At 31.9% G+C, this 11,939-nt stretch overlaps 1 pseudogene; it reads left to right on the top strand.

The window, feature by feature from the left end:
- The first annotated feature begins 2,944 nt into the window (after positions 1-2,944).
- LOC108485584 (MLO-like protein 6) lies at positions 2,945-7,426 on the top strand (annotated as a pseudogene).
- The last annotated feature ends 4,513 nt before the right edge of the window (positions 7,427-11,939 follow it).

The raw sequence follows: 11,939 nt of genomic DNA, 5'->3' as shown, positions 1-11,939 counted from the left end.
CTCTAGCACTTAACACCACTGCCATATTTCATTATATGAAGCGTCCCACCTACTATACAAATTCTCCAAAGCCTTCTGCTTAGCTATCCAAGCCTTGCGGTAAGAGGGCATGTACCCCATTTGGTTACGAATATTGGCAATTAAGACTGGCACTGAAGTCCTAGGATCTGCCTTTACCGTGGGTAGTATTAAGCTAGCTAACATAGCTGAATCCATCTTGGGATGATCTTGTGAAATACTTGTCAACGAAGTACTTTAAATAATGTAACATTACATAATAACAGTATTATTCAAAAACCTTAACTGCTGTACCTGTAGCACATGTATATGGACCTTTATACTTTTTTATCTCCCACAACCCTGTCCTTTTCCTCAACGAGGCGTAGATTTTCCATGAACAACTTTCGTCTTGCACTCACACTTCCCCTCAAACTTATCAGATTTAGATTTAACCACGTGGTAGTTAACACCGTTATTGATGCTATGTTGTTTCAATGCACCAAGAAAACTATCCTTGTTGGAAAACTCCTTACCAACTTTAAATTCACTCGAATCTAATAACGAACTTGTATGATCACGCGTTCTGTGTGGTAGATCTGGAAACTCCAATACATCATCTGCAGATAGATCAACATTATGCATGTGGGCTGAAGGCGAGTATGCCCTGGATCGTGGATCTTCTTCTTCATCTGAACCCCCTTCAACATCTTCAGGTTCAGTTGTAATAGGCTCCGGTTCAGAAAATAATCCAACTTTTGTACCATTGTGGCCTGGCTCTCGAGGTGGATCCACATCGGATTCATCATCTAACCCACCATCATCTACGACGTATGAGGTCCCCTCACCGGTGGACGTCATGGGGAGTACATCATCCCTTATTCTGGGCGTTTCATAACGTCCCCAATTAGATGTAGATTGCCAAGCACTATAAATTGATGTAGTTTCCCAGTACGTATTTCCAGCATCAAACATCGACCCACCTAGGTGCATGTCCCATCCACTAATAGAGTGTCGTGCAGGGGTTGTGTATTCCATACCGCTACCAAAAACCGGTGGTTCTGTGTTATGTAACCCACTAACGGAGTGTCGGGTAGGGGTCGTGTATTCCTCTCGAACAGCAGCCGCAAATGTATCATTTGGCGATTAAAATTATACATATAACTCAATATATGGTGCTCCACTAGCAAGATGAGTCTGCAACATTGCCTCCAAGCTACGAGCACCTTTGATCTCGAACGAGTCATATGTTACTGGATCAATAGAAGCACAAAATCGATACCTAATAGACAACACTTTCATTAGAGTCGTTTCGAATATTTTATGCCTAATCCTTTTACGAAGTTCTGTCAAATCTATGTTCTGGTTAAAAACCAGTCGTATTGTATTATCCGAAAAAAAAATAACACCGTTCTCGGTGTGACGAACCTCACCATCATAGTAAATAACAGCACTAATGCGTTCACTCATATTTAATTTTTATCCTTCTTAGCCTCTCTATTTTTTTTTTTTTGCTGTAAGTTATGCAACTTGAGAACAAAATTTGGCTCATTTATAGCCCAAGTTATTTCAAAAACCACTGTAGCAAAAGAGCGTCCACGTGGGAGATTCTTTCAGTACTTTTGCTGAAAATGCATCCTGCTTGAAGCGTTTTTGAAACTATTTATGCAGACACGTCTTCTCAAAATTATTTTTTCAGAGACCACTGTAGCAAAAGAGCATCCACGTGGGAGCTTCTTCTAGTAATTTTGCTGAAAATGCATCCTGCTTGAAGCGTTTTTACCACTATTTGCGCAGACACGTTTTCTCAAAATTATTTTTTCAGAGATTACTGTAGCAAAAGAGCGTCTACGTGGAAGCTTCTTTCAGTACTTTTGCTAACAATGCATCCTGCTTGAAGCGTTTTTTACACTATTTGCACAGACACGTCTTCTCAAAATTATTTTTTCAGATACTACTGTAGCAAAAGAGCGTCCACGTGGGAGCTTCTTTCAAGATTTTTGTTGACAATGCATCCCGCTTGAAGCGTTTTGACACTATTTGAGCGAACACGTCTTCTCAAATTTATTTTTTCGAGACTCATCAGAGCAAAAGAGCGTCCACGTAGAAGCTTTTTAGATTAACAAATAATTTAATTAAGTTATCCTAAACCCCAAACCCTAATTTGTTTGATTTTTTCTTAAATTTCCTAAAACCCTAAACCCTAAAATTCTAATCTAATTTTTTGAAATTTATAATTAATTTACTCAAGTAACCTTAAACCTTAATTTATTTGATTTTTCCTTAAAAATCATAAACACTAAACCATAATCTAATTTTTAAAATTAGTAATTAATTTAATTAACAAACACTAAACCCTAATTTATTTAATTTTTTTTCCTTAAAACCCTAAAATTTAAAAACCCAAAATTCCCAAAACCCTAACCCTAATTGCAAAAAACCCTAATAAAAACACGGGAAAAACGCTTCCTCAAGGAAGCGATTTGCCTACGTGGACAGAAAGCGCGCCCTCAAGGAAGCGTTTTCTATCCACGTAGGCAAAGCGTTTCCTTGAGGAAGCGTTCTTTTTCCCCGACAACGACCGACGTATGCGTTTTGTAAAACGGCCCATTCAGATAAATAATTTCTGACCTGGCCTATTTCGGTAAATTTAAAAAAAAGGGGCTTTTATTGGTAATTTACCCCATTTTAGTGTAACTCTTTTCAATGTGAACATAACCTTAGACAATATAATAATCAACATTAATATAAATTATTATTAATTGGTCAATGTTGTAGGGCTAAGAGGTAAGAGGAAATGGTGATGAAGAAGAGGTGTTGAGGTCTAAGGTCACTCTCACTTTGACGAAGTCAGTCATTTCTTTTTGGAATTATTTTCTCTTCATTATTGTAAGCAAACTCAAACTCTATAAATAACCCATTATTTTGGATCCAATATTTTAAAATAAAAAAGATAAACACAAGATATCCAAGAAGAAAATTAGCTCTATTTGAATATATAGAGAGATAAGAGAGAGTTTTTGAAGTAACTTGAGTTGCAGAAAGCTTGAAAAATGAGCACAACAATGGCGCCACCGGCCCCGGTGGTTGATACCGAAAAATTAGCACGTTCATTGGAAGAGACACCGACATGGGCTGTTGCAGTGGTGTGTTTATTTATTGTTGTTGTTTCAATCTTCATCGAACATGGCATTCACATGCTCGGCAAGGTATGTTTAATTTTATTTTTTAAAAACCCTTTTTAATTTCATAAATTATAACTAAATTTCAAGTTTTTTACTTTATAACTCAATCAGTTCATTTAATCATCCTTAAAAAGGCGATTAAAAATGAATTTTCATTATCAATCAAAAAGGTAATTATTAAGAGGTATTAAAATTGAAATTATCTCATTTAATTAAAGGCTTGTACCAAATTTAAGAATGTTCAAACGGTTAACCGATCGGTTAATTGAACCAATTTACTACTAACCGAACTTTTTAATCTTTCAACTATTAACCGAACCAAATTCTTTTAAAAAATATACCCTGAACCAAAATATTTCAATTAATTTAGCTGATTAACCGAAATTTATCTGTGTATAATGTTCATTTGACTGAATTAACTAAATTAATTGAATTAACCAAAATAGTAATAGCATAATACATATAATATATTATATTATTTATTAAGTTTAGTTAATTTGGTTAATTACTCGATTTTGAACCAAATTCACCGTTAATCGAAATTTCAAAAAAACTTTAACCAAACTTGACCAAACTAGATCAATTAATCGACCGATTAACCTAATTAGATTAGTTCGATCTATTAATTTGGTTTTAACTAAAATTTGAATACCTCTATACTAGCATCTGCTTTGCCATGTTTCACAATTCAAATTTTAGTCATCCTTAAAAGATGATATCGATGATTTGAAATTCAAATATTATTATTTGTAATCTTATTCTTACTTTAATATTTTGAAAGTTTTCTAATTTCAATTCGATGATACGAAATTAGATATCACTTTTAATTGTAGTTATATGATTTGATTGAATTAATTATTTAATTTGTTAATATTTATTCATGATATTTTTACCAAAAAAAAGTTTTTTTTCATATATATGACATTGTTGCATACTCTTTTACATAGTGGTTGAAGAAAAGAATAAACCAGCTCTTTACGAAGCACTCGACAAGGTTAAAATAGGTAATTAATTATTTTAAATATTCATATTTAATATATATAATTAAATTAAATATATGTTGATAATATGAAGACTTGTATTTGCGTGTTGCAGAGCTGATGCTGATGGGATTTATATCATTCCTACTAACAGTATTTAAAGACCATATAGCTGACATTTGTATATCAAAAAGCGTTGCGGACACGTGGCATCCTTGTGATAAGAATTCCAAGGCTAAATACCCTCCTAAAGAAACTGATAAATGTCGAGAAAAGGCATGCCATTGGTTTTACTCTCTATGTTTTAGAATTAGTGACTATCTCTATTAATACTGTTGTTTTTTAGAGTTTGGATTTTTTTTAATATTAATTATAAAATTAATTTTGAATTAAAATTTGAAATTGCAGGGAAAAGTAGCATTTGTGTCGTCATATGGAATCCACCAGCTTCATATATTCATCTTTGTGTTGGCAATCTTTCATATTCTGTATTGCATTATCACCTATGTTTTGGGAAGTTATAAGGTATTTTTAAACTATTTATTTTTAACAATTTTGATATAAAAATATTTAAGATCATCTCTATCTTATCTATGGAATTTTAAATAATTTTTTTGGACCGCAGATGAAGACGTGGAAGACTTGGGAAAATGAAACCAAGACTGTTGAATATCAATATTACAATGGTATTTTAAAATGAAAATTTCCTTTTTTTTATTTTAACTTGTTATTTCATAAAATTGGAAAGGACTATATAATCAATTTACCATTTTGGAGGTCCAATGCCACTGCCTCCAGACTTATTTATCTACTTAGAAAAATATTTTTTTATTTTAATTAAAATTGAATAAAAAATTAATTTATTAATAAATAATGAGTATTTTTTTCTTGTTTTTGATAATGTAGATCCTGAGAGGTTCAGATTTGCAAGGGACACTTCATTTGGACGTAGACATTTGAACTTTTGGAGTACCTCCACTTTATCTGTCTGGATTGTAAGTATAATCAAATTTTTAATTATTTAAAAAATTATTCAAACCTTAATTATGATAATTAATATTATTATCTGTTTAAATATAATATTTTAAGATTTTATTATTTATTCATTGTCAGGTGTGTTTCTTTAGACAATTTTATGGGTCAGTTACAAAGGTTGATTACTTGACATTGAGACATGGATTTATCATGGTAAGTTAAAAGTCTAGATTTAGATTACAATTTCAGAGTTTTTATTTATTTGTAGCATTGTTTTTATTGTAATAGAATATGGTGAATATTGATTATAATATCATGCTGCAATTGTTATAGTCGAGTTTTCATTGCTAATTCAAACTTAAATTTGTTATGTTTTTAGGCACATTTGTCACCAGAAAGGGAAACAAAATTCGATTTTCAGAAATACATAGAAAGATCATTGGAAGATGATTTTAAAGTTGTAGTTGGAATCAGGTTAGTGCTCATTTTTTATTTGAATTCGAGAGTAAACGTTAGATACAAATATATGTTCGATTCGAATATATTCAAACATAAATATTAACATATAATGTCATATGAATTTGCAGTCCAATCATATGGTTTATTGCGGTCTTGTTCCTTCTTGCCTATACACATGGTAAGAATTTTCGTAAATAATATCTATCATTTACGAATGTAATAAATATTATCACGATCTAAATAAATTGAAACTGAACAGGATGGAGATCTTATTTGTGGCTTCCTTTTATCCCCTTAATTGTAAGTACAATTTATGCATTTTAAAACATAATGGATTACAATAATGCTTGAATTTGGATAATAAATAGGGAATTACTTTTGTTTATTTCAGATAATTCTAATGGTTGGAACTAAACTGCAAGTTATCATAACAAAAATGGGGCTAAGGATTCAAGAGAGAGGGGGTGTGGTGAAGGGCACACCACTGGTTGAACCAGGCGATGAACTCTTCTGGTTCGGTCGCCCTAGCTTCCTCCTCCTCCTCATTCACATCGTTCTTTTTACGGTAATAATTTTCGCTTCAAACATAGCTTTTTATGTCAGATTTGAAAAACAACACGGTATAAATATCCTGATTTCATTTGTGCAGAATGCATTTCAACTGGCCTTTTTCGTGTGGAGCACGGTAAGCAAAAACCTAAACCCCGTGTTTGTCTCCTGAGAAAATGTTTTGATTAGCTTATCTAACACTTTCTTTTTATCCTATTCAGTATGAATTCAGCATAAATTCTTGCTACCATGAGAAAGTTGAAGATATCGTCATCAGAATCTCTATGGGGTGAGTTTTTCTTTTTCAGCTAAGATCATAATAAATAAATATATTAATGATTTGAAAAAAAAAATGAAAGCAAAATACTGATAATATATATTTGTAAATTTCAGGGTCATTATACAGGTTCTTTGCAGTTACGTCACTCTTCCACTCTATGCTTTAGTGAACCAGGTAATAAATTAGATCGGTTCAATTTTGGATGAAGATATTATAAATTTAGTTTGATCTAGCCTTAATTACTATTTAGTAATAATTTTTTTAATCTATTGATATATAATTTTGATAATCATTTTATCTTGAATTCCGAATTTCAACTCGAATCTAATTATCTCGAACCTTAAACCTAAACTCGAGTTCAAGGTCTAAACTCGAGATTTCGATCATTAAATAATTAAAAAGATTTTCTCCTATTTATAAGTTTAAAAGAATATTATATTATTAATTTATATATTTGTATTTGTGTACAGATGGGAACAAAGATGAGACCAACAGTCTTCAATGAAAGAGTTGCAGATGCACTTAAAAATTGGCGCGACACAGCGAAGGAAAATACTAAACACGGCAAGCGTTCGGAGAATACAACGCCATTTTCAAGCAGGCCGGGAACTCCAACACGTGGGATGTCTCCGGTCCATCTTCTGCATAACTATCCCCGAAAAAGTGAGGAAAGTGGTCATACGTCTCCGGCGCATTCAGACTTCGAGAACGACAACTGGGATCCGGCCGTTACGTTTGCCAACTCTTCAAGTCACCGAGATATCGATGTTCCTGTAGTCAGTCGTGGTGGATCGCAATTAGAAATGAGGGAAGTTGCAGACATGAGGGTTCTAGAATCTAGAGCTTCACAAAGGGTATCGATGTCACCTAGGATAGCTCGAACACAACACGAGATCGATATTAGTCCGTCGAGTTTTTCCTTTGCGAAAAGATGATCGAAACCAAGGATTTAGAATGTGTTAAACGGTTTAATCTAGTGTATTGGCATGATAATTAAGGTATTTGCTGTCTCAAATATGGTTTGATTGCCCTAAATGTAGTTTGGAGTCTAATCACATTGCTGTTATGGTAATTCAAAAAAAAAAAAAAGGTAAATGACTGAGGGGTTTTTTTTTTTTTTTGTTTTAAAACTTGTATTATTAAGTTTTATTAGATTCCATGTTACATCATAATGTGTTAGAATTTGATAGGATAATTGCTTGTAATTTTGGAAATTACTTTTGAAATAAAATTGCTTAATTTTTATTTTTCTATATATAATTTTTAAATAATTTAAAAGAAGAATTTATTGGTAGTTGACGTGGATAATTAAAAAAATGAGAACACTTCAATTTCAATTTCAATTTTTTTGTCAAATTTGAAAATAATAAAAGATAAATATCATTGTTATGTATATATAATACATTGGTATCATCTTCTCCTATTTTACGCTTTGTTATGTATATAAGTAGTTTGTATTTTTTGTAAATTCAAAATTTAGTCTTTATATTTTTATTTTTAGTATTTAATCTTATTTTTAAAATTTAAAATTTAAATTTAATTCTTAACATTATTAAATTTTTGGATGTGTTTCTATTTTACCCATTGAACTACAAAATTTTCAATTTCATTTTATGTTAAATCGTTAACGAAAATGACGACTAAAATTTTTTAATATGTTAAATTTTTTATGAATCTAACTCTACAGTCTACACATATAAATTCTATGACTTTGTGGGTTTCGTCTTTTCAAACAATTTCCTCCAATCGTTTTCATTTTTTTTTTCCAATTTTCAAACAGTACTAAAGACAAATATTGATATATTTAAGAATTTGAGAAAAAAATGTGTAATTTTTAAGTGTTATTGTTAAGAATCGACATGTATACACAATGAAATAATAACAATGAAGAAGAACGAACACATATTTTATATGGAGAATCCTCAAATAGGGAAAAACATAGGTGTCGGAACCATTTTCTGAAAAATGGGAATCGACTTTTTAAAACGAAAGTTTGGAGTCGCCACCAATCCTTTTTGTTTAGGTGCGATCGGATCACCTAATAAAACATTTTATTTTATTAAAATATCAATTTTGACCTACGTAATTTGAGAAAACGGGTTCGGGAGTCGGTTACGTACGATGAAGGATTAACAACCTCGTTAAGCCCAGAATTAGTACCAAATTGATTAAACAATGTCCTTATCTCTAAAATTTAAAAGATATTTTGAAATGCAATTTCTTTTAAAACATTTGAATAACTCGAATTGGACATTTAAGATTCTTTTGTTCCGAAGGAATAGAATATCACATCTAGCACGTTAGGATACGACAACTTAAACCCTCGAAATCAAAATCACCTCATGGTTTCCAAATCTCACATATTGAAAGCTTAAAAGGGTATTCAGTTATTTGGTCAAACGGTAAATCGAAACCCAGAACGTTAGGGCACAATTTCGCGAATTTCCAAACACGAAACATTGTCTTGTTTTGAGGAGTTTCCAAAAAAGCAATTATAAAACCGGCTCAAAATATATTCGTTTGGTTTACTTAAGGGTAAAAAGCAATCGATGTTGGGCGAAAATTTGGAATTTAAAATTTGATATAATAATAATCATACAAGCATAATATGGAGCATGAAATAAAAATACGTGACAATAATATTACATGAATAATCAAAAGTAATAAGGAAATACAAAGGAACAAATTAAGGTACATGCAATGGCAACATATCATATACTATATAAATACTAATATAAATACTCAAGGTCAATGAATTAAAAGACAATTTTAAAAGAAATATTATGATACAAGCAAGATGTAACAAGTAAATAAATAAATAAAGGATGAATCATGTGAAGAAAAAGAAATTGGAAATCATCTATATACAGCCAACAAATTACATGTAAAAATTTAAAAACAAGTAGTATGAAAAGAAAGATAAAAAATAAGGAAAATGAATAATATATCAAAGGGTAATGCATGCATGACTTTTAAAATGAATATTAGGTAGAAAGGAAACCAGAATACCTTCTATATAATATACCAACTTAAATAAATAACTTGCATAAAATGAAGAAAAATTTATCGTAAAAATATATGTATATGCAGAAATAATAATATAAAAGGTCTAAAATAAACAATAATACATAATGAAATAGGGTCTTTAAAAAGGGATAAATTATATATATAGATTATAAAAATAGAAAATACGAAACACAAATAAATTTATTTAAGAAAATATATATACACAAAAGAATACAAAACAACGATATATACCCAAAATGTATAACATATCAATGCATAAAATTATTTAAAATAAATACCATATGAATTTCCAAAATAAAGAGATATGTATAAAAGAAAACTTCAAAATAAAAATAAAATTTTATAATAAAACAATTTAAAAGTTTATACAAACGGAAAAATAACAATTAAAACAACATAAGGTCTATGAAATAGCTTTAAAATACTATATCAAGGGAAAAAATTTAAAACGAATAATAATAATATATATAGCAAATTTTTTAGAAGGGAAAAAAATTACAAAGAATAAAGCATAAACTAAAAAACTCAATTGAAACCAAAATAAGATTTAAAGGACAATTTACGAATTAAGAAAATTACTAAAACAAAGTTAAAGGCTAAAAAGGGATATGCTCATATAAACAGGATTTAAAACGCAAATATCCCTGGTATTGAGACACAGCATTTAAAGGAGACCTAGATGAAGTAGCGCATAAATTCTAGAGATGATTTAAAAATAAATAATATGCAGTCAAGGCTTAATCAAAAGTCAGCGCAAATGGGGAGGAACCTAACACATAAATTCCTCTTTTGGTTCATGCATAAAAGAAAACTCCCTCTCCCCAAAGTTATCTGTCGTGAGTCAAAAGGGAAGAAAAAAAAGGTTTTCCCCCTTTCTACTCTGCTAGGGCTTCATTCCAATCTCCATGCGCCGATTGGTTCTTCTCCCCCACTATAAGACCAAAACACTGCCACACTTGGAGGCCAACAGCGCTTAAAAATGGGCTTTTCACCCTGATTCAAGGCCGTGTTCTGGTACCCTTCTCCCTTCCTTATTCTTTTACTTTTTTTGCGATCACAAAGCAAGACCACACCTAAAAAGGAAGGGGAAAAAAGCAAGAGAAATTGGAAAAGGAATAAACTCAACCTCCTCAATTGATTTGATTTCTCTGTATTTCAATGTTTTCTTTGTATTTTGCTTTTGTCTGTAAAAGGGGAAAAAAACCCTTGTACATTTCATTCTATTCGATTTTATAGCCGAAAAAATAAATAAATGAAAAAGAAAACACAAATTCCTTGCTACCATTTTCTTTTGCTGTCAATTGCTATAGGTTGTTAGTGCAGGTGTGTATGGCGTGGAGAGAAGCCGTTCGTGGGTGTGCTGGCGTAGAGCATGTAGGCTACGCACGCATGGAAGCTACAGTGGTGGAGAACGTGGGTGCATGGTGGTGCTGAAGATGGTTGTAGGCTAGGTCTAGGAAAATTGGGCTACTTTGGGCTATTTTGATTAGGCCCGGGCAGAAATTGGGTCTTACAATAGGCAAAAAAGGCTTTGACTTTTGACTAAATAAGTAAACAAACAAGAATACAATATGGAGAAAATAAACTTAAATGTACAAACCAAATCCCAAAAATAAAGTCGTAACTCAAGAACAAAATTCTCTCCATAATTACCATGAAACTCTCACCAAAATTCATATGCGACTATATATTGTCGTCATTAAGAAAAGCTCTTGTTCATTGACATATCAAAATAGGGATACAATAGCCCCTTTATATAGGTTAAGATTAGAGTTTTGATCATACTAAAATATCCCTGAAATAATTAGAGTCCAACTAGGAGAAACAATCCTGTTTGAAGTCTAAAATGCGGTTGCCAAATATGAGAACATGTTGTGATGTCCCATTCACCTCGTCATGACGTTGTCTATCTCGTCATCCCGAAGAGCCGACGCTCTTCGTCCCGGCATCGGGCCTATTTTGGCATTTTTTAGTTGCTCATCGATTATCGTCTAAGGTGCATGCAATGTGTCTGATAAATACGAGACACACCCCACAAATTTCCACCTTAACTCGTATTTATCATGCCTCCTTTTTCATGGTCTGTTATGGGCCAAACTTGAATTGTGCAGAATGTCAACCAAGTCTAGACTGTGCTTGAACTTGGAAATTGAATGACTCCTAGTCTTCAAATCAAAGTTGTATAATGCAACAACAGCCAGTAATACCAGTACAAGAGAGAAAACATCAACTTTCTTCATCTAATTATAGCCTTTGGTGACTAACCCTGTCTCAAACATTCTGCGAAGCATTTGAGTCCTAAAGACCAAAAACGGATGAGATTCTTCTTTAAATCAGGCACATGATTGACATCTAACACGACTCCACCTTTAACCGAATTATGTGGAGAGCAACAAATCATCACCCTTTTCCTTGGCCACATCAACAAATCGCCACCGATCCTTTTTATTTGGTGTGATTGGGTCCCTTCGAAATTTAATCATTTTA

The sequence above is a fragment of the Gossypium arboreum genome, chromosome 6 (genome assembly GCF_025698485.1).
Source record: "Gossypium arboreum isolate Shixiya-1 chromosome 6, ASM2569848v2, whole genome shotgun sequence".
Classification (NCBI taxonomy): domain Eukaryota; kingdom Viridiplantae; phylum Streptophyta; class Magnoliopsida; order Malvales; family Malvaceae; genus Gossypium; species Gossypium arboreum.
The sequence above is the reverse complement of the archived record's forward strand: the minus strand, read 5'-3'. Positions and strand labels throughout refer to the sequence as shown.